This window comes from Cervus elaphus, chromosome 12 (genome assembly GCF_910594005.1).
Source record: "Cervus elaphus chromosome 12, mCerEla1.1, whole genome shotgun sequence".
Taxonomy (NCBI): domain Eukaryota; kingdom Metazoa; phylum Chordata; class Mammalia; order Artiodactyla; family Cervidae; genus Cervus; species Cervus elaphus.
Window position 1 is genome coordinate 94,211,846 of NC_057826.1, and position 22,263 is coordinate 94,234,108.

General features: G+C 51.1%; 1 protein-coding gene across 7 annotated transcripts in view; it reads left to right on the top strand.

The window, feature by feature from the left end:
• The first annotated feature begins 2,555 nt into the window (after positions 1 to 2,555).
• The window catches only part of HRH2 (histamine receptor H2), a 47,906-nt gene continuing 28,198 nt past the window's right edge, over positions 2,556 to 22,263 (top strand). For 6 of the 7 annotated variants that reach the window (XR_006344069.1, XR_006344071.1, XR_006344070.1 and 3 more), the window contains exon 1: positions 2,656 to 2,904. The gene's annotated coding sequence lies outside the window, so the exon portion shown is untranslated. The other variant, XM_043920527.1, reaches the window with a different exon arrangement.

Here is a 22,263-nt window from a genome sequence, read left to right on the forward strand (position 1 = left end):
AGGGAAACGACAAGGACTCCCTGGGCCCAGAGCCTCTGCACAGAAGTGACACAAATCACATCCACGGTTACGTCAGTGGCCGGTCAGGTCACAGACGGTTCCTCCTCTCCTGGAAGGGACGCCGAATGTGAATGGACAATAATCTCATCCACATGGAGCTCATTTTCCTCTTTGAGTCCTTTAAAAAAAAATATCCTTCAACAGAGCCAAAATCTGTCTCATTTTAATTCTACTGTTGGTCCAAGCGCTGTTGTCTCATCTGCTTCCTCTGCCCACAGAGCCGAGAGACAAAGGTCGTCGGAACCGTCTCTTCTCTGGGAGCCAGCCAGTGTGAAAACCTGCCAAAGCCCCGCCATGGCTCACGGGATCAAGTCTAAGAGCCCACGGGCATCCTCTTAGGCGCCCCCACATTTTGACTCCTGCCGGCCTGCCAGGCTGCCCTCCCTGAAGGCCCCAGGCTGTCTGACGGCTTGTGCCGCTCACCGAGCTATCTCCCCCGCCTCTGTGGCCCTTCCGCTGTTCTCCACCTTGTGAAGTGCTGTTTTCCTTTGAAGATCTGCCTTGAAAACCATGCCTCTCTATAGACAACTTTTGTTTTTCTTTGGCAGGGTCAACCAACTTTTCCTTTTTCTAAACCTCTTCATTATAGCATCTGTTCATTCACTCATTCAACCTACACTTTTAGAGCATTTGTTACTGCTCCAGGCTCTGGGGAAACACAGGGGATTGTACAAACAAGTTTCCAGCTCCTTCACTGGTTACATTCTGGTATGCTAAAGCAGGCAATAAGCACATAAACAAATGAGTAAACAAAGTAATTTTACATAGTGATAAATGTTTTCATTACAATAAGAAAAGGGTGATAGAAAAATCTGGTAGCAAGGAAGTGACTGTTGTAAGTAGGATGATCAGGCTTTGTGGCCTCGCTGACTTTTGCGCAGCTGCAAAAAGATGTAGGGGAAGCAGAGAGAACAGCCGGTTCAAATGGTCTGTGGTGTGATCCAGCTGGGCTTGCTGTGGGCACAAGGGGGAAGGCTCTGCGGCTGAGGAACATAGAGAGAGGCAGAGAATGGTGAGACACGAGCTCAGAGAGGTGGGTCATGGCCAGATCATGTGGATGGTGATAAGGAGCCTGGATTCTATTTTAACTACAACACAAAGCCCGGGAAGAGTTTTCATCAGGGAAGTAGAAAGGCATGATCTAATTTATACTTTTTTGAGATAACCTATGTTGCTCTGTGAGGCTTCCCAGGAGGCGCCAGTGGTAAAGAACCTGCCTGCCAGCGCAGGAGCCATAAGAGATCTGGTTCAACCCCTGGGCCAGGAAGATCCCCTGGAGGAGGACATGGCAACCCACTCCAGTATTCTTGCCTGGAGAATCCCATGGACAGAGGAGACTGGTGGGCTACGGTCCATAGAGTTGCAAAAGAATCACACATGACTTAATACACACACACACACACACACACACACACACACACACGTTACTTTGTGAATTGTTGGTGAGCAGGAGTAGAGTCTGTGAGACCAACTTGGAGGCCTTTGCTGTCATTCCAAGTTACTGGTGACTTGGATACACCATCTACAACAGCCTCCCCCAGAAGCTGTGACCTCTGAGCTCCAGGGAGCTACAACCTTAGTCTCTGCATCTCAGCACACACATAGCCCTGGGTGGGTGGGGGGGGGGGGGAGGGGGTGGGCACAGTGACAGAATGACTTGGGGTGGGGTGTCAGTCATCCGCAGCACATACCTGAAACTTAGACTCAGCAGAACCAGCTCCCTTTCCCCCTGCTTTGTCTAACTTCTGCAGAAACTCCCCTCCACGTATCAGATGGGGCAGCCCATCTGACTGCCTGCCTCGCTTACTCTGGGTTTGCAACCCAGGCCTGATACAACCCTCAACATCCTGCCCACCCAGGCTCCGCTCCACCAAGGTCTTCTGGGTTAGCATAGCAGCCTTGATACCTTGATCTGAAGAGAGGCTTTCTCCCATTGAGCCTCTGTGTTTTCATCTGAAAGGCGGGTGTTATTTTCCCTACTCCAAGAGCTCTTTTTCCCAAAGACCCTCCTTCCTACCTTTTTGCTCTCTCCATTTCTCCCTTCAAATAGAACAAATCCACTCTGGGCATTTCTGAAACTCCACTGATTTTTTTTTTTTTAAATCAATAACCCCTGAACTGATTTCTCAGTGCCCTTAAGCCTCAGGCCCTCTTTGTTTCCAGTCCAGATCCCAGAATTTTCCAGACTTCTCCCTTGAAACTAGTTCTTCCTCTCTCTTCTAGCTTGATTCCAGGTGGCTGGGAGCTGGACACCCAAGGGTAGCGGGTGCCACCTGATCCCATGGGTCTAGCCCTCCCAGGGCAGGCCGTCCAGCTGTGGGCAGAAACCAGTGCTGAACCAGTCAGGAGTCCCTCTCCTCTTAGCCAGGAAGGCACAGCTGGAGTCTGGGTCCCAGGCCAGGCAGTGGGGGGAGTGGGCGGGAGGGAGGGGTAAAGCTAGGGAAAGAGGGGGGAGCGTGACCAAAGGAAAAAAGAAAGACAAAAGGGAAAGTGTGAGGCAGAGACAGAAGGAAAGAAGGTCCAGGAGAAAGCAAAAGACAGAGTGTGGGAGAGTGTGGGAGACGCAGGAAAGCCAAGGAGGGGAGCATGTGAGTGTGTGCGTGCGCCGTGGGGGAAAGAGGCGACAGAGAGGGAGAGAAAGAGACTTGGAGAGGGAAGGAAGGGAAGGAGCGAGCGGGAGCCAGGAGCAGCGAGCTGGGGGCGGAGACGAGGAAGTGGGTGCGAGGCGCAGGGCGCGGGCGGGCGGGGAGCGCCGCCCGCTCCATCCCTGCCCGGAGCGCAGCCGGCGCGGGCGCAGGACGGAGGCGAGCCCGAGCGGAGCCACCTCGGCGGCGGCAGCTCCAGGTAACGCGGCCGCCGTCTCCCCGCCGGGCCTGGGCGCGGGGTGGGGTCCCCGGGCAGGCGCTGGTGGAGAGGAGGGGCGCCCCTGGCGGCTGCTCCCGGTTCCCGGTCGCCGGCTTGACCCTGACCCCAGGTTCGAGCCCGGCCAGTCCGCGTGCGGGCTGTGCCTGACCTTGGACCAGTCCGTTTGCCGGCGAGACTCAGTTTCCTTTTGTGACTCGCGGGGGTGGCGCCCTGGGAACGTGGCAAGCGCGGGGTGCAGCCCCGGTCGGTCTGCGGTGGTGCTCTGGGCGCTGGATCGCGCGGAAGTCCCCGCTGCCCCCGTGGGGATGGTTTTGGAAAACCCACTTTCGCAGAAACAGCCCATGATTTGTCCCTATGTCTGGGCGCTGGCGTTTTCTCAGGGCGATGTCTGTGGGCGCAAGGCACGACTTTCTGCTTAAGGGAAGCCGGTAGAGGGCAGGGGGTGGACCGGGAGGGGGCTCCCAGCTCCTTAGGGAGCCTTCGCTCTCCTGGACTGTCACCCCGATGCCAGATGCCCGGGAGCGAGGACCGGGTACGGGGAGCTTCTGGACAGCGAGCCTCCAGGATGGAGCCGGGCAGGTGGCCTCGGCTTGGAGGCTTGGAAACGCAGTTCTGCCGCCTAATGCGTGCAGCTGACCTTGAGCATGGGAGCCTCAGCTTCACTCAAGGATAAGAAGGTGGGGCAGGCAGGTACCTGCGGGTCGTGGCATTCCCCGGTGGCAGCTGTCATGCCCTAACTCGGGTGCCCAGAGTCCTGGCGCGGGCTGCCTCCTGGAAACTCATTTGTATGTGCCAGATCGGTCCTGGTCTCCTTTGCCAGAGATGGTTAGTGGTCCAGCTGGGCATGAAGCAGTGCCCAGGGAATGAGGAGGGGGGTGTCAGGAGCCCCTCTCCCCAACCCAGATACAACATCCTGGTGGTTATTTTAGATGTGACGCCTTTGAGGTAACAGCTTACATCCAGTCAAGACTCCTGACGGAAGCTCTCTGAGCCTCAGTTTCCTTATTTGTAATAGAAAGTCATGAATTCCTCCCTGTTCAGGAGATTCCTGTTGCTGGAGGTTAGGAAAGGCAATTAGTAAATATTTATTGACACCTTGGACCCTGAGTTATGAGGAGAATTGAACAGAATGAAAAAAGAACGTTTCTTTTGCACATGCCAGGCCTGGTAACTCAGCGTGTGATGTATATGGTATTGGCTATAGTCATTGCAATAATCAGGGAATCCAGTGCCATTAAATCCCAGTTTACAGAAAACCAAGGCTCACAGGGTCTGTGATTTCCTCAGGGTCACACTGATGGGAAGTGCCTGCCCTGGGGCTGGCCCCAGTCCTGCCTGATTGCAGAGTGCTTCTCAGAGCACCAAACTGGCCCCCAAATATGGTGGTAGATGGCGTTCCTGGCACCTGGTTCATTGCTTGCTTGTTGGCTGGTTTCTTGTGAAGCGTGTAATAGGAAGAGGTGCTACATAATCGCTGGAGAAAGTGAGTCTGAAGTCTGGCTGTGGTGTGTGGGGGGTCCCTTTGCCAGGTGATTTCTCCAGGAGTCTGGAAGGAAGGAAGGTCACGGCCCGACTCCACACAGGAAGCAGATACCAGGCTGCCTCACTCTGTCCCACCAACTTTTCCTTCCCCTGCCCGCTCATCCCAGTTCACCTTACCTCCATTAATCTCAACCGAGGCTGCTGCTCCAGGTCACAAGAGCAGTCTTCCTTCTGCATCCTCTCATGATGACTAATGGAGCTGACCGTCTGGGCTGAGGTGTCCGAGGGGAAAACAAATCCAGCTGTGCTCCATCTCCGCGAGGGCCCCAGAGAAGCAGAAACAGGATTGGGTCCCAGTCTCAAGGATTTAGCTCAGCTTAGGGAGAAAGTCTGTGATGACGGGAAAATGGGCATCCTGCTCTGGGAAAATGGGTGTTCCGGCAGGCTGGAGAGGTTCCTTTGCCAAAAATGTTCTAAGAGCAGAGCAGAATATCCAAACAAGATGATGGGAATATAAACCAAGGCTCAGCTGGAAAGAGATTCATCAAGAGAGAGGGCCTACATGTTCGAAAGTAGGAGATCAACTGAGGAAACTATGAAACAGTCAGGTGGCTAATAAAAATGGACAGTCCTCTTTTTTTGATGATAATTTTTTATGTTATCTGTATTTTACTACAATATTAAAACACTTGAAATTAAAGTATAGTCGATTTACAACATAATATTAATTTCTGCTGTTATAGCAAAGTAATTCAGTTATATGTGTGTATATATATATATATATATAATATATATTTAGAGAGAGAGACATTCTTTTTTAAAATATTCTTTTCCATTATGGTTTATCATAGGCTCCTGAATATGGTTCTCTGTGCCGTGCAGTAGGACCTTGTTTATCCATTCTATATGTAACAGCTTACATCAGCTAACCCCATCCTCCCACTGCTTCCCCCCTCAGCCCCCTTCCCCTGGGCAACCACCAGTCCGTCCTCTATGAAAAATGGACGGTTCTTCATGGATGGGGGCTTGTGTATGTGTATATGTAGCATCACAAATTGGTGGCAAGTACTTAGAAAAAAGACTGGAAGGATATAAGCCAAACGGTGTTAACAGTGTTTGCCTGTGGGAGATTTATTCCCACTTTATAATTTATAGACTTTACGGATTTTAGTCAATGAACATATACTATAGTAATTAGTGGACATAGAACTGTCTGATTTTTAAGGACCATATACTCCACCTGCTCCCACCTCTTCCTGGCCAGCATCCAGGACACGGCTGAAGTTTGGAGGCCTGTCAGCAAGAGGGTCACCTCTGTGTTGAGGCCTGGCAGGCATCTTAGAAGGAAGAAGGAATACTAAATTTGCCTGAGTTGTTTTTCCTGTGTGCTCGTGGTATATCTGTGAGGCAGGTGCTCGCGATAGCCCCATTTCTCAGAGAAGAAGCCGAGAGTGAGACCTCTTCAGCCACTTCCCGTTGTCCCATAAGATCCAAAGCCAGGCCACCCACATTCAGAGCCTGCGCTCAGCTGGAGTCAGGAAGGGTCAACAGACTCCATCGGTTGACATTTTAGTACTTATCACAGAAACCCTGGGGGAGGCAGTGCTTCTCTGCACTTTCTGAAGAAATGGCTTGAGAAATTCCCTGGTGTTTCGGTGGTTACGACTCAGCCTCTCACTGTGGGGGCGCAGGGTCAGTCCCTGGTCGGAGAATGAAGATCCTGCAAGCTGTGGGGCATGACCCCCAAAATTAAATCAAGTTTCTGTTTAAAAGAAAAGAAACGGCTCAGCAGTGACCTCTCAAGTGCCAGGCCTTGTGCTAGGGACCCAAAGGCACATAAGGTGCCATCCCCACACAGACGTGGGGGAGAGCAGTGTGTAAACTGTCTCCGCAGGGCCTTCCTGGTGGGGGTGGGGGATTGTTTTAGGGACACTGGAGCCTCAGAGGAGGAAGAACGGAGGCTCCCTGGACAAGATGGTATCTGAAATGGTTCTGGAAGAATAAGCAAGAACCCACCAGGTGAGCAAGACAGGCTAGAACAGTGGTTCTCAACTGGGCAGTTTGGCCGCCCAGGGACATTTATCAACATATGGAGACAGTTTTGATTATCACAGCTGGGGGTGGGGAGGTGTACTGACAGCCAGTGGGCAGAGGGCACGGATGCTGCCAAACATCCCACAAGGCCCAGGACGGTCCCCACAACAGAGAATTTACCTGTGCAAAATGTCAATGGTGCTGAGTTGAGAAACCCTGGAACAGAAGAGAAGGGCCGTCCTGAGCAGGGTTGGCCCATGCAGGGCGTCCACGGATATTCAGCAGCTGCCACCTTGGAGCCCGTGACAGCACTCCTGGCCTCCCTGCTGCCACTCTGCCCCCACCACCAGCCAGAGTGGTCTCTTTTTAAACAAAAAACATAAAAGCTTTATAGAGATATAATTCACCTGCCATAAAATTCAAATATATAAGCCAGCTGCTTTGAGTATATTTGCAGAGCTGTACAACCGTGGCTGCTCTCTGATTCCAGAACATTTTCATCACCCCAAAGAGAAACTTTCTACACATTGGCTGTGCACCCTATCCACCCCCCGACCCCCACCCCCCCACAAATCACTGATCTGCTTCCTGTCTCTGTAGATGTGCCTGTTCTGGAGATTTCGTGTCAGTGGAATCATGCAACATATGACCTTTTGTGTCTGGCTTATTGTCAGCATTGTGTCCTCAAGGGCCATCTATGTTGTAGCGTGTGTCAGTACGTCACCGCTTTTTATGGCCCAAATAATATTCCATTGCATGGATAGACCACATTTTGTTTATCCATTCATCAGTTGATGCTTGATTGGTATTTGGGTCGTATCTACCTTTTTGGCTATTATGAGTAACACTGCTCTGAACAGTTGTGTACAGGTTTTGTCAGGACATAAATTTTCATTTCTCTGAGGTATATACCTAAAAGTAGAATTATTAGGTCGTATGATAACACTAGGTTTAACCCTTTGAAGAAGCACCAGAGTGTTTTCCGAAGCAGTGGCGCCATCGTACATCTCCACCAGCCCTGTCTGAGGTCTCCATCCTCCCTGACGCTCATGGTCTGACTTTTGGATCCTAGCCATGCTAGTGGGTGTGAAGTGATATCACTGTGGTTTTGATTTGCATTCCCCCGATGGCTAATGAATTTGAACACCGTTTTGGGTGCTTCTTGGCCGTTTGTGTATCTTGTTTGCAGCACCGTCTTTTCAAATCAGCTTTAAAACTTGGTTGCATGCTTCCCTTACTTAGAGCGAGCCATAAACCCCGCAGAGAGGTACCAGGCCTGCCCGATGGGGCCTTGCCCCCATCTCTGGGCGCATCTTCCCTCACTCTGCTATGGCCAAGCCGACCTCAGAGCAGCAAGCCCGTCACTGTGCGAGTCCTTTGCAGGGAGGTTTCCCCTACCCCCAACTGCCACCCCATCCTCCTTTGCATAGCAGCTCTGGGATCAGCCTCAGAAAGAGCTTCCTTGTTCTCTTGGTCTCAAGGGCCTTCCCTGACACCCACCCACAAGCTTTTTCTATCCCCTCTCAAGGTTTCTTTTGGATATCCTTTTTAGTATCTCATAAAATCCGGAAGAACTGGCCTCCTGTGTGACCCTGGGCAAGTGGCTGCCCCTCTCTGGGTCCCGGCTGCCCCATCTGAAAACAGACACAGGTATATGAGCTGGCTGACCTCATAGGGCCTTTCTAACTCTGCCCTTCATTGATGCCAGCTTCCCTGTGGTAGCTCTGCCAGGAGGCGCCGGCCTGGCGCCATGGCAGCAAGAGAAAGGTGGCTGGAGCCAAGTTGGTCACGGATCGTAGCAGGCGGCGTGGCTGATAATCGGCAGCTCCGTGGGGACAGTCTCCAGGAGCATGTGGCAGCCAGGAACAGTAGGAAGAATTGTCAACAGCTCGCCCCAGGGCTCCACCTTGGCCACTTTCAGCTCTAGAGTCACCCACTTTCCCCAAGAGAGTAATCTAACCTCCAAACCCTCTTTGAGCATTAGAGCCATCCGGCCCCTCACTCAGTCACTTAACAAACACTTCCTGGTGGTCTGCCATGCCTAGTCCTGCGTGGTGCCCCAAAGACATAGAGACAGATAAGCGCCACACCTGCCCAGAGATCCAGGTGTCGTGGGGAAGGCAGGCTTGCAGCCAGCAGCAGGACAGCGGCAGCCCTGAAGTGGCGAGTAGCCCTCAGACTGGAATACCCACTGCCTGGCGGGGAAGCGGGAGGATTTGCAAGCTGGGTGTGAGGGTGAACGGGAGCGCCGCAGGTAGGCAGAGTGTCTGGGTATTAAAGGCATAGGAAGAGGTGTGCAGAGACACGGCTGCAAAGCCTCCAGGTGTGCTCAGGGCATTCAGGACAATTAAGTTTTGCCTGAGGCTCCGGGGTCAGTGGAAGGAGGTAACAGAGGATTCGATTTGCTGAGGTCCTGATCATGGAAAGCCTGCAGTGCCAAGCAGAAGAGTGTGGACTTAGCCCTGGAGGCTGCAGGTGCCGGGCAGAGATTGGAGGCTGCGGATAGAGGCCAGCAGGTTGCACTTTTGAAAAGTTCCCTTTCCCCAGACAGCACAGAGGCCAGGGTGCTGGGGAGAGAAGGGGAGACCAGGCACCCTGTCTGGATACCCTTGCTCTTTCCAGATGAGCAGAGATGAAGGCTGGAGCACTGCCGCTGGAGGGAAGGGGCAGAGTCTAAAGCTGTTTGGCAGACAGAAGCACCTGAAGGAGATCGGGGAGTCTAAACAATGAACGACACTGGAGATGCCAGGGCCAGCCTCCCAGGCTGCTGTGACGGGGAGGCATGGGACCTGTGGGAGCTGGCCCGTGAGGGTGGCGTTTTCCTGGTGGCTGAGGCACGACCACAGAGACAGTGGAAGAGGGTGTCCAGACCGAGGGATTGGGCTCTGCAAAGGACCAGAGCTGTGAGACTGTCGAGAGTGAAAGGAAGGGTGAAGCCTCCTGCGTGGTTGAAGTACAGGGCGTATAAGAGGGGAGGGGAAACTGAGGCTGGGGAGGGCAGAAGGGGCAGAGACTCTGGCCTCTGAAGGCCGTGGGACTCCCGGCTATGGCCCCACTGCCTGCCCCTTCCAGACACAAAGCAGTCACTACCCTGGAGAAAGCCCATTGCTAGAATCAATCACCCCCCTTCTGGACTCTGTACCACACTCCCAGGGCAGAGATGGGTAAATGTCAGACCCCCGCCCCCCCACCCCGAACACTGACTGATGGATTTGGTCTAGGGCAGAATTTGCAAAGCCGTATGAAAGGCGGGAGGGTGGTTAGAAAAGCAACCAGGTCCTGGGGGCCGACCTTGCTCTCCGAGAGCAGCAGGAATGTGCCAAGGTCATAGACACCTGCTGGTGGAGGACTTTCGCAGGAAACTATAAAATACTTTTTATTAAGCCATTATTTTAAAATGAGATTTCATTGAAAAGTTTGGGTCTTTTATTTATTTTTTCAAAGACTGTATATATATTCAGATCTTCCTTCCTTCCTTTCTTCCTTTTTAAATGTTTATTTATTTGGCTACTCCAGATCTTAGTTGCAGCACACGGGATCTTTGCTTCCAGGCCTGAGGGATCTAGTTCCCTGGCCAAGGACTGAACCCAGCCCCCCTGCATTTAGTGGTAAAGAACCCGTCTGCCAATGCAGGAGATGTAAGAGACACAGGCTCGACCCCAGGGTGGGGAAGATCCCCTGGAGGAGGGCATGGCAACCCACTCCGGTATTCTCGCCTGGAGATCCCCATGGACAGAGGAGCCTGGTGGGCCACAGTCCACAGGACTGCAAAGAGTTGGACACTGAAGCGACTTAGCATGCACACACCCTTGCCTTAGGAGCACAGAGTCTTAGCACTGGCCCACCAGGGAAGTCCCCTAGATGTTTTATTTCAAAGCCAGAAGTACTCACATCAGGGCTTCCCTGATCGCTCAGTTGGTAAAGAATCCATCTGCAATGCGGGAGACCTGGGTTTGATCCCTGGGTTAGGAAGATCCCCTGGAGAAGGGAAAGGCTACCACTCCAGTATTCTGGTCTGGAGAATTCCATGGATTGTATAGTTCGTGGGGTCACAAAAGGCGGACACAACTAAGTGACTTTCACTCACTCACTTAAACATCATCTTTCCAGTTTCTCCTAAAGAATGTGGTGATCCCGTGGCACTGGGCCCATACTGACCACGGTAGCCATCCCTCTGGCCCAAGTCCCGATCCCCTCTCTGAGTCACCATGCTTGTACCCCCAGTCCCAGAGGATGTAGACTGTTCACACACAGCCTGCCTGGGTCCTAGGCCCTCAGACCGAGGAGGTCTGACCAACCCCCTAGTTTTCTCTGCCCTAGTACCTTTCCCTTGCCCTGCGTTCCCTGACAGGTCCTGGGAGCATCATTGTCAGGGGAGGCTCCATGGTAAAAGTAGGGCTGGCGGAGAGAGAGTGGGTCTGGGATCTTATTTGGCTTTTTGGAAAGCCCTGCAATCGTCAGGGCCTGTCAGTCACAGCACACGCTGGTGGACTCTGTCCAGTAAGACCCCAGCTGACTTGATTCATCCCTGAATCATTCCCAGTACAGATTCCTTTGTTTAAGTAGCACCCTGCCCTCATTTGGGGAAATACCGCCTATTTCTAAAGGTTTATTAGATAGCCAGGACTTTTTCTTCTCATTTTTTCATTAAATAAAACACTGATATGGCTCAGAAGTACAATATACAGAGGTGTGTGCGTGCTTAGTCACTCAGTCGTGTCCAACTCTGCAATGCCATGGGCTGCAGCCCGCCAGGCTCCTCTGCCTGTGGGGATTCTCCAGGGAAGAATACTGGTGTGGGTTGCCATGCTCTCCCCCAGGAGATCTTCCCAACTCAGGGATCGAACCCAGGTCTCCTGCATTGCAGGCGGATTCTTTACCAACTGAGACACCAGGGAAGCCCATACAAAGGTACATGATATAATATACAAAGGCCCTGTCTACCTTGCCCAAAAGAGGGGGTCAATTTTATTTTGTTGCAATGTATCTTTTCAGATTTTCTTCATGCAAAAACATATACACTTCATATATAAACATACGCATGTGTACTAAGTCACCTTAGTCGCGTCTGACTCTGTGACGCTATGGACTGTAGCCCACCAGGTTCCTCTGTCCATGGGATTCTCCAGGCAAGAATACTGGAGGGGGTTGTCATGCCCTCCTCCAGGGGAGATTCTTTACTGCTATCGCTACCTGGGAAGCACCACATATAAACACATGTTTACATATATATGTATGTATTCTCACCTTTGACATAAGGAGAATATATTAGACACACTTCTGCATCTTCATGCTGCTTTTTAGTCCCAGTAGGCTTCATTCTCAAGTGTAGAAGATTTTGAATAAGGAGATGTAGAAGAAAACAGTAACAAATAATTATATCACCATCAGAAAGCCACTATTACCATCCAGCCCGTCCTTCTAGACATAAACTTTATTTGTTGTGTTTCTCTCCAGCTGGTTAACAGGGTAGGAGTTCATAGCTGCAGTCATCCTCTGTATACAATCTGAATCCTGCTGCTTTACTACTTAAATGTAAGCATTTCCCCTTATTTCATAGTTTCCAAAATGTGACAGCAGCAGCTCTAGTAATTCCATTAGGACATAATTTATGCCACTATTCTTCCAGTTTTGAACATATAAAAGTCATTTGCAGCATCACCTGTCATGAATAATACAGTTAAGCCTACAGTTTTGTGTGTATTTGGAATTGTCTTGAGTGAGCATCTTCAGAAAGCCTGCACCCGGAGTAGAAGCCAAGCAGCAGTGATTTGGTCCCCAGGGCTGGGGGCTGGAGGCTGGGGGGCTGGGAGCGTGTAGCTGAGGGAGGGGGTGTGGGGGGGCCTTGTGGGGAGAAGGGACCAGGAGGCCAGTGGGCAGCTGTAGGGAGGCGGGTTCTAGTCCCGGCCTTGTGCCGAGTGTTTGTGCGTCTGCAGAGCGCTCCCTTGCACTCAGCACTTAGTCTCTGGAGCTTCACACACATTTGCCCAACTACTCCTCACAACAGTAGGATAACGGGGAAGTTCCTGTTATTTCCATTGTGCCCGGTGAGGAATCTGAGATGGGAAGAATCCAAGCCCTTGCTCCCTATGGCTGCATAAAGAAGCAGCGGGGCCAGAACGTGGCCCAGGTCCCTGGTCCTGGAGGTGCCTTGCTCTTAACCCATCACCAGCCATTCTATACCCTTGTGTGTTTGGGACTAGTATCCCCATTTTGCAGAAAGGGAAACCGAGGCTCAAGGCAAAGCTGCCTGGCTAACAGTGCCTCCTTGGCAAGTAGCAGAGATGGGATTCGAACTCAGGGCTGAGATGGGGATCGGTGAGAGGCGGGCTGGGAGGAGAAGCCTTCTGACCCACACATGGTCCCAGCCAGCCATGGAGACTGTGCAGGGCTGCCCAGGAGCTACCTACCCCTGTGCTCAGATCTTCCAGATGAAGACATGTTTACCTGGGTGCCTGCTCTTGCAGGAGGGTGGGCGAGAAGACCAGAGAATGGCCAGGGGGCAGGGAGAGACATTTACCAAGGAACTATCACGTCTCTAGCATCCCGTTACCGTCACATTTCATCTTGCCAGCATCGCATGCTGTGGTTTTCTGCTCATTTACAGATGGGAAAACTGAGCCTCCGACAGGTTCCTGGTTCCTCTCCACTACACAGTGTTAGCTTCCTGGGTTGAGCAAAATACTCAAGTGTGGCAGGTGGCCCTGAGTGTCCTGGGGTGGACTTGGATGGCAGTTGTCTCAGATAACAACAACCATCCCATCACACGGTGAACAGATTGGCTTTTTAGTTCTCCTTCAGACTTTCTTCTTTGTGCAAGGAAAGTTATCAGTTAGGTGCTAATGTGTCTTTAACACCTTTGTAGCACAGCCTTTCTAACTAGGAGAGGGTTGGGCTGGCTTTTCAGGCAGCAGCAGCTACATGGAATTTAATAACATCAGCTCTGTTTCCACTGCCTTTGTTTTCAGGGTAGCCTATTTGAGGGAAAGTGATCCTGGTGGTTATTGTAATAATAAGACAAAATTCCTTTTGCAATTCATTCTATCACTTTAAAGAAAAATGTTAAGTACAAAATAGAACTGGTATATTTTGTGGGTTTGGCAAAATCGTGGAGTTGGTCCATGAATGCATGAGGTTTGGAAACACAGTAGGCTTCAGACAGGGTATGCTGTTGGCAATTGGAAGCCTAGAGGGCCCTTCCCTCCTCTGGCAGCTGCGTGACCTCAGCCCAGGCATTCGGCCTCTCTGAGCCGTCTTTGCAAAGTGTGGTAATAGTGACTGCCCTGGCAGCTCCGCAGGGAGCTCTCCTGGACTCACTCTGAAGTAATGGCACGTGGAGGGAGTGGAAAGTGGGGGAGGGCAGAGAGGATTACCCAAGATAACCAGTGTGTGACTGTTCCTGGCAAGCCTTCGCTGTTTGCTGTGGATATCTGTAAGGTGACCCAGTGAGCTGTAGGACTTTGGCCACACTTGTTACCTCAAGTCTGGTCATGGGCTTTGGTCAGGTTACAAAGCACCATAAACCTCAAGTTCCTCGTCTGTAAAGTGGAGATAAGTAATGGTGGCCATGTAGGAAGGCTGTTGCAGAGAGATTAAATGGGATAAAGTACGTAAATATCAGTTCTTAGAACATTGCTTACACTTTCAAAGCACCCCCTAAATGTGGTATTATCCTGCAATGATGGTTGTTTTCAGTATGCATTAGTCAACCCAATAAATATGAATTGAGCCCCCATTAAGTGCCTGTCAGGGAACAAAAAATGATGCCTATATTCTATTTCGGAGAGAGAGACAGTGAACAAATCGGGGAAAAAAGAAAAAAATGTCAAAAAAATATTGGCTTTCTCTGTGAAGAGCCAGGTGGAGGGGATATGGTGAGGGTCCAGGAGCTGCTCCAAGGGTCAAGGAGGATGCCCTCCACAGAACTGATATTTGAGCCAAGATGCCAATGTCCACCCACGTCAGCAGCAGATCAAGGCAGAGGCCTGAGGAGGAGACGGTGCATGTCCAAGGCTCTGGGGCAGGGTCAGAGTGGTCGGGTACCCGGTGAGCCCTGAGGCTGAGGAAGGAGGTCAGAGAGATGGGGCACGGATCCCAGGGGCGGGATGTCTTGTGATCCAAGGAGCGTGTGTAAGGCACAGTGTGGATGAGACAGAAGCAGGAGGGCAGTGCTGGAGACCAAAGAGGGCAGCAGAGATGCCTGTGGACAGCTGTCACAGAAGCCCAGACAAGAGATGCTGCTGGCTTGGATGAGGACCAGGATGGCAGCAACCAAAGAAAGTAGCCTCATCCAAGACATACGTATTTCAGAGGGAAAATGCATCCACTTTGCTGATGGGTTGAATGTTGGGGACGAAGGAAAGACAGTGGTCCAGGATGATGCTTGAATGTGTAGCCTGAGCCCCGAGGTGACTGAAGGGAAATCAGAGGCTAGAAAAGAGACTCAGAGATCCTCCTTCCCTTTGTGTCCCCGATGTCCAGAATAGGCAAATTCTATGGAGCCCGAAAGCAAGTCAGTGGTTGCCGGGAACCGGAGACAGGAAGTGATTGCTTAACAGGTGTAGGTTCCCTTCAAGATGATGACTATGTTTGAAAACCAAGTAGAGATGGAAGTTACACAACATCATGAATGGACTGAATGCCATTGAACTGTGCACTTTGATCTTATGTGCCCTTCACCTAAACTGAAAAAAAGGGGGAGAAATAGAGATGCTCCTAAACAACAGTGACCAAGGGAATTTGTTGTCACCCGATGTGGCTTCAGCTTCCCACATCAACCATTGGCAGAGGCCAGTCAGATGATCTGGGGTCTCTCACTGAAAAGAAAACACCTCAGCAAGGACTGGTCACACAAATAGTCAGCAAATGAACTGAATTATATGCATGTCTTAGTTGGTGGCGGGGCAGGGCGGTTGGCTATGGACATTCAGAGACAGTGGAGTTAGATCTGGTTCAAAGCCCTGCCTGTCTCTTTTCCAGCTATGCACCTTTGGACAAGTGACTTAATGTCTGAACCTGAGTTTCACAATCTGTCAAATGGGACTCATAATAATCTCTGCCTCACAGAGATATTTGGGGCTTCCCAGGTGGTGCGCGGTAAAGAATCTGCCTGTCAAGGCAGGAGACTCTAGAGATGTGGGTTCACTCCCTGGGTTGGGGAGATCCCTGGGAGGAGGACATGGCAACCCACTCCAGAGTTCTTGCCTGGAGAATCCCATGGACAGAGGAGCCTGGCGGGCTACAGTCCACAGTCCAAGGGGTCGCAAAGAGTCAGACACGACTGAGTACCGCAGAGCAGCCCAGAGATATTAAGTTACCTGTGTGTGCTCAGCGGATGGAAGAGGCCAGTGTCCTGGCTTCCAGCCCCAATCATCTTCCCTGCACTGTAATGCCCGAGTGAGGACAGTCATCACAGGAGAAGTCCGCTTTGCTGCACCATGCCTTTCACACATGGGTGGGGCTCGTCTTTGGTTGTGCCAACAGCAGCGGTTACAGAACCTGCCCCAAATTCCAGGTGATATTTGGGTCCGTTCACCTCTCAGCCTGTGCAGAGGGGGCACTCTCCCCCATCAAGGGGGCTGCAGTGTTTGGGACAAGACGGGCTTGAGAGCAGAAGTGAAAACAATCCCAGCTTCGGATCCCTGTCAGCTCAGAGACAGGAAAGGGTGGAACCAAAAACTAAGATCACCAGGAGCCCAAGGCCTTTCTCTCTAATGAACAACCTCAGCCAGAAATTGTTTACTGCCATATGAGGCTTTTACCGAACGTCAAGCCCCCTGTGGGGAAGGAGTTAGAAATCTACAACCACGAAGATCAAAGACAGAAAAAGAGGAAGCACCTTCGGCTGCAGATGCCCGGAGAACTCACATCATCTCTTTGGAAAGCCTGAAGGGTGTAGTTTCTTTCTCTGTAGGAAAGCTGAAATAATAGCAACTGAAAACCAGGATTATGGAGTCAGACAGACGGGGATTCAAATTCTGACTTTTTGACTTAGTGATATTGAGACTTTGGGCAACCTCACTTTCCTGAACCTGGGTTTCTGCATTTTTAAAATGAGGAAAAGACCTCTTGCCACAGGATGTTGTGGTGAAGCGTGAGTGAGAGGATGTTCAGAGAGCAGATGGCCCTAAGCATGTTGTGGAGCCTATTTGACGTATGTTCACCAGTCAGAAGTGCCTCATTGATTGACGGCTGACTGGGATCAAGAGGGTGGTGTCCTGCATGCCATCAGTTCTCTAGGCAATCTCGGACCTGTTGATTGAACCTCCAGGGCTGGCCTGCTGCCCTTAGAACTAAGTGCAAACTCCTCAGCACTCCCCTCACAGCTACATTTCCACTCCCCACCCTGAGAACTGGCTGAAAAGGTTGGCAGAGGCCAGATCATGCAGGGCTAGGGCTTGGCAGGCATCATCATCTTTTTGCAAATGACAGGAGAAGTAACTGGAGGGCCGGACCTGACCAGTCCTATGCAGTGACTGCGGAAAGAGGGGTATCTGAGGGTGAGCTTGGAGCAGAGGACTTACTAGTAAGGGGCTCTTGACTGAATAGTCAGTCAGTTCAGTCACTCAGTCATGTCTGACTCTTTGCAACCCCATGGACTGCAGCATGCCAGGCCTCCCTGTCCATCACCAACTGCTAGAGCTTACTCAAAGTCCTGTCCATAGAGTCGGTGATGCCATCCAACCATCTCATCCTCTGTCATCCCCTTCTCCTCCTGCCTTCAATCTTTCCCAGCATGAGGGTCTTTTCCAATAAGTCAACCCTTCACATCAGGTGGCCAAAGTATTGGAGTTTCAGCTTCAGCATCAGTCCTTCCAATGAACACCCAGGACTGGTCTCCTTTAGGATGGACTGGTTGGATCTCCTTGCAGTCCAAGGGACTCTCAAGAGTCTTCTCCAACACCACAGTTCAAAAGCATCAATTCTACTCTTGACTGGGTAGACCGAGTGCCAGCCCTGGCTTGGAGCCCCGACGCTCCAGGTCCCGCTCTTAAGCATCACCTGAGCACACGGCCGCCTTTCCTTTGCTGTTGTTCCTTCCACCTGGGTGCCTTCCCTCTGCCCTTCTCTGCTGGTCAAGCCCTGTGGCCTGGCTGTTAGTTTGGCCATAGGTGATGTCTGCCCACGGCTGTCATTTTCAGTCGTTCAGTCGTGTCCGACTTTTTGCCACCCCATGGACTGCAGCACGCCAGGCTTCCCTGTCCTTCACAATCTCCCAGAGTTTGCTCAAACTCACATCCATTGAGTCAGTGATGCCATCCAACCATCTCATCCTCTGTTGCCCCCTTCTCCTCCTGCCCTTGATCCTTCCCAGCATCAGGGTCTTTTCCAGTGAGTTGGCTCTTTGCATCAGGTGGCCAAAGTATTGGAGCTTCAGCTTCAGCATCAGTCCTTCCAATGAATATCCCAGGTTGATTTCCTTTAAGATTGACTGGTTTGATCTTCTTGCTGTCCAAGGGATTCTCAAGAATCTTCTTCAGCACCACAATTTGAAATCATCAGTTCTTTGGCGCTCAGCCTTCTTCATGGTCCAACTCTCACATCTGTACATAACTACTGGAAAAACCATGGCACTGACTATAGGTAAAAAGATTCCCAAGGTTCCAAGGGACATATGGGGAAGGAAGTTTATCCCGCACCCTCGGCTGAGCCCCCATCAACCCCTCTGGGAGCAGTCAGCCCCTTTTCACGTGTGTCCTTCCTGGACCAGTCTGCGTGTCAGTGCAAGACCACAAGAACACGCGCATGTTCCCCCTTTAGCATGTCACACTCACAAATGCAGAACCATTCCACATCAGCCCCAAAGCCTGCAATAGTCCTTTCTTTAATTTTAATTTTTTTATCCAAGTACAGTTGATATATGGTATTATGTAAGTTATAGGCATACAAGATAGTGAATAACAACATTTACAATATATCCTTGTAGCTTATTTATCCATAATAGTTTATACTTCTTAATCCACTACCTTTATATTGTCCCTCCCTCCCATCCTTCTCCCCACTAGTAACCACTAGTTTGTTCTCTGTGTCTGTGAGTCTGCTTCTTTTTTGGAAAACAGCAAGGAAGTTTCTCAAAAAACTAAAACTAGAGCTACCATATGACCTAGCAATTTCACTCTTGGATATATCTGAAAAAAAAAAAAAAAAAAACAACCCACTAATTTGAAAAGAAACATGCACTCCAATGTTCATAGCAGTGTTATTTACAGTCGCCAAGGTATGGAAGCAACCTAAGTGTCTATCAACAGATGAATGGATAAAGAGGACGTGGGACATATATACCATGGAGTAGTATCCAGCCACAGCAAAGAAGGAAATATTGCCATTGATAGCAACATGGATGAACTTGGAGGCTATTATGCCGAAGTGAAATAAGTCAGACACAGACAAACAAATACTGTATAATATCACTTATATGTGGAATCTAAAAATATGAGAAACTGGTGCACTTGTCCTTTTGACGATTGCATTGTGTGCTGCCACAGGCACTTGAACACCATTTCCAGGTCATATGATGAATTTCTCAAAGTGCAACTGCTGGGTCAGTTGTCTGTTTTTAGCATCCGTGGGGTTTTCCAGGCCCCATAAAATGTTGCCTTCTGCACACACACACCGCTGTCACCTGCCACCACCCACAGCATCACCCACAGCATCCTCCCAGTTCCCACAGCCCCCCGCTGCTCCCCACACCCCCCATGGCCCCCGCCCCCATCATTAGGCAGTGTCTGGACTGCTGGAGGCTGGACCCGCCTCACCCTATGGGTGCACCTCTGGGCCCTACCCTGCATCCCGGGCTCCCAGTGATGGAGTCCCAGAGCCCGCCAGCCTTTCTGAAGTGGCGTGGCCCCCGCCACCTGGCCTCCAGGCACGCTGCTCAGCATCTTTGTCTGCAGCCACAGCGGAGCTTAGAAGGCCCGTCTTCCCTCCTTCAAGAATGAGAGTCACCCCGCTGACATAGCTTCCACTTCCCAGGCGCCTCTGGGACTCCCGAGCGGGCAGTGCTCCTGGGGGAGCTGACCCTGGGGCCACTCTCTGATGCCCGCAGCACCCGGTACCCAGAACATCCGAAATGACCAAGTGACGGGGCGATGTTCTGGGACATTATGGCTCGTAAAGACGAACTGCCTGCCAGGGACCCAGTGACCCCTGCATCTCATTGCCAGCAGTGATAACTGGGGGCAGCCAGCAGGGCCCAGTGAGGCTCCCTGCCACCCTGCGGCCACCCCCACCCCCTGGTGTCCCCGCAGGACTGCTGGACGTAAAGCCCCCTCTGGGCTTCCAGTCGTGCCATCCTCCACTCACCCCCCCCGACCCCCAAGGGTTCCTACGGTTCTGCCGACATCCCCAACTCTCTGCCTCCCAGTGTTTGTAGCAGCTGTCCTCTGTTTGGAGCCTGCTCATCACCTGTTTTCACTGAGTGACCCTTTTCCTATCTGTTCAGATCTCAAATCACATACCCTCCAGAGCAGGATGGGTCCCTCCACCGTGTATCACTGTGGCTCCTGGGCTGAGTCAGTCGTGTCCGACTCTGCGACCCCATGGGCTGTAGCCCGCCAGGCTCCTCTGTCCATGGGATTCTCCAGGCAAGAATACAGGAGTGGGTTGCCATGCCCTCCTCCAGGGGACTTCCCAACCCAGGGATCGAACCAGGGTCTCCTGCATTGCAGGCGGATTCTTTACCTGCTGAGCTGCCAGGGAAGCCTGTGGCTCCTTACAGTCCCCCTTTATAGAACTGTCAACCTACTGCAGTTGAATCAGCAGCTCTGCTCGGAGTTACTTCATGTTTGACCCCGCACAACCCCAACCACCACCACGCTGTCGTAGAAGTTCCAAGATTTGTCTTCCATGTTCACCGCCGTCCCCTGGCACTCAGCACAGTGTCTGCCCTGGGATCCACTCCCTACATTTATAGAGCATGTGTGAATGCAGTTTCCTGGCTATGGGGCCTTTGACAATAATAAAAGGTAACATTTTTGTTACTATGAACTATTATTCTTATACTATTATTATATTTAATGTAACCTGCCATATGCCAGGCACAGAGTGTTTTACACACCTTTGCTCTATGCATTTTCACAACCACCAAGTGAAGAAGAACATATCATTACCCCCATTTTATAAAAGAAAGCTAAGGCTCAGAGAGGTTGCAGCCATATGCCCAGGGTCACCAAGCTCCTAAATGACAGCACTGAGGTTGAAACCCAGATTCATCCAGTGTCAAAGTCCTTGTCTTTCAGCTCCTGGGTGTCCTTTCACTTGTAGGCATGTCAATTTTGCACAACAAGGATCACATGACCTACTCCACAGACTTGCCCACTGGCTCCCCCAGAAGCCACTGTGTGCTCCCTTAGCACACAACAGTTGCCTGGTGAATATCATTTTCTTTTCCTATTGTAAACGATTGCTTGGAGAATTGGATTCATCTTCCAGGTTGAGTGAGAAACCCAAAGGAGCTTTAACTGATTCCCCCAAATTGCCAGCTACTCCCCCAGTGGCTTTGCCTGGAGGGATAGGTACTTAAACTGCAAAGGGGGAGCTTCATTTCACTTCTTAGTGAAAACGGAAGGAAAAGTGTTGGACTCAGTTTGATAAAATTTTATGGGAGAAGACCTCAACCCCCAGACTATGGCTTGGCTCCTCTGTTGGCTAATAAAACAGACTGTCCGTGGCATCTCTCGCAGGAATCTGTGGGCGGGCAGCAGTGAGAGGGGCATTGGGCATTAGGCAGACCTGGTGGGCCTTTGGGCTATACCTCTGCTGGGGGGTGACCTTCAACACTTCAAGCCCCATTTTCTTTGCAGTCACAGGAGAGGCTTGAGCAGGGTCGTGGTGTTCCACATTCCACCCACCACAGCACATTCCTAGGGAGACACACTTTGATGAGGAATCACCAAGGACCACATCCAGAGGAGAATTTTCCAAGGGCCCTGGAAACTCAGATTTCTACCCAGTGGAGAGTTAAAGAACCTCTCTCTCCTGTGCCCCCCAGAAATTGCAAGCCTCTATTAGAGGTGGGTATAAGTGGGAGGCAGACGTGAGAGGAGATGGAGCAGGTGCCTCTGGAAGACTCTGAAAGACTTCCTGGAGGAGGTGACAGAGACAGCCAGGTCTTCAGGGAAGAGTGTGAGTTCCCCAGGCCTGGAAGGGAAGAGGGGCATTCCAGGCAGTGGGAATAGCATGTACAAAGGCACAGAGTCGTAATGGGCCTAGGACTTTAAAATCAGGAGGAATTAAATGCCACCAGAGCTATTTCTACAAGTGTTGTCCAGCTAAAGGGCACCAGGCAGGCAGGAGCTAGAGCTAAGGAGAAAAGACAAAACCAGGTCACGCAGAACCTTGAAAGTCACGTCAAAGATCTGTCTGTACTTAGAGACGACCGAGGCTGGTCATCGGAGGTGATCAAAGCAGACTTCCCCGTGCAGAGCCCAGCACAGTGGGTTTAATACACATCTCTGAGCTCACTGAGTGCTTTTAACACACTCAGCTGTGGCTGCTCTTGAAGGCTAATTGGCCACCTTGGCCTCCCAGAGGTGCTTGATGTGATGAATCAGACTCTGAGCAGGGCACCACTTTTTGTTATGGCTGCATTTGCCAGGTGATGACTGTAGATGAAGATCAGAAATCTCCCCAGGGGACAGTAAGGGGCACAGCACCCCATAAGCAAATTCTTCAGAAAGTGTTTTTTTCAGAGACTCTTAAGGTGAAAACTGAGATGACATAAGAGGAAGCAGTGTGACACATACAACTGCAATATCTGTGGTCAGCCTGCAAGACTGGGACAGGAAGTGGCTGAAGCCGGTTTTAATGAAAATTCCATATCAT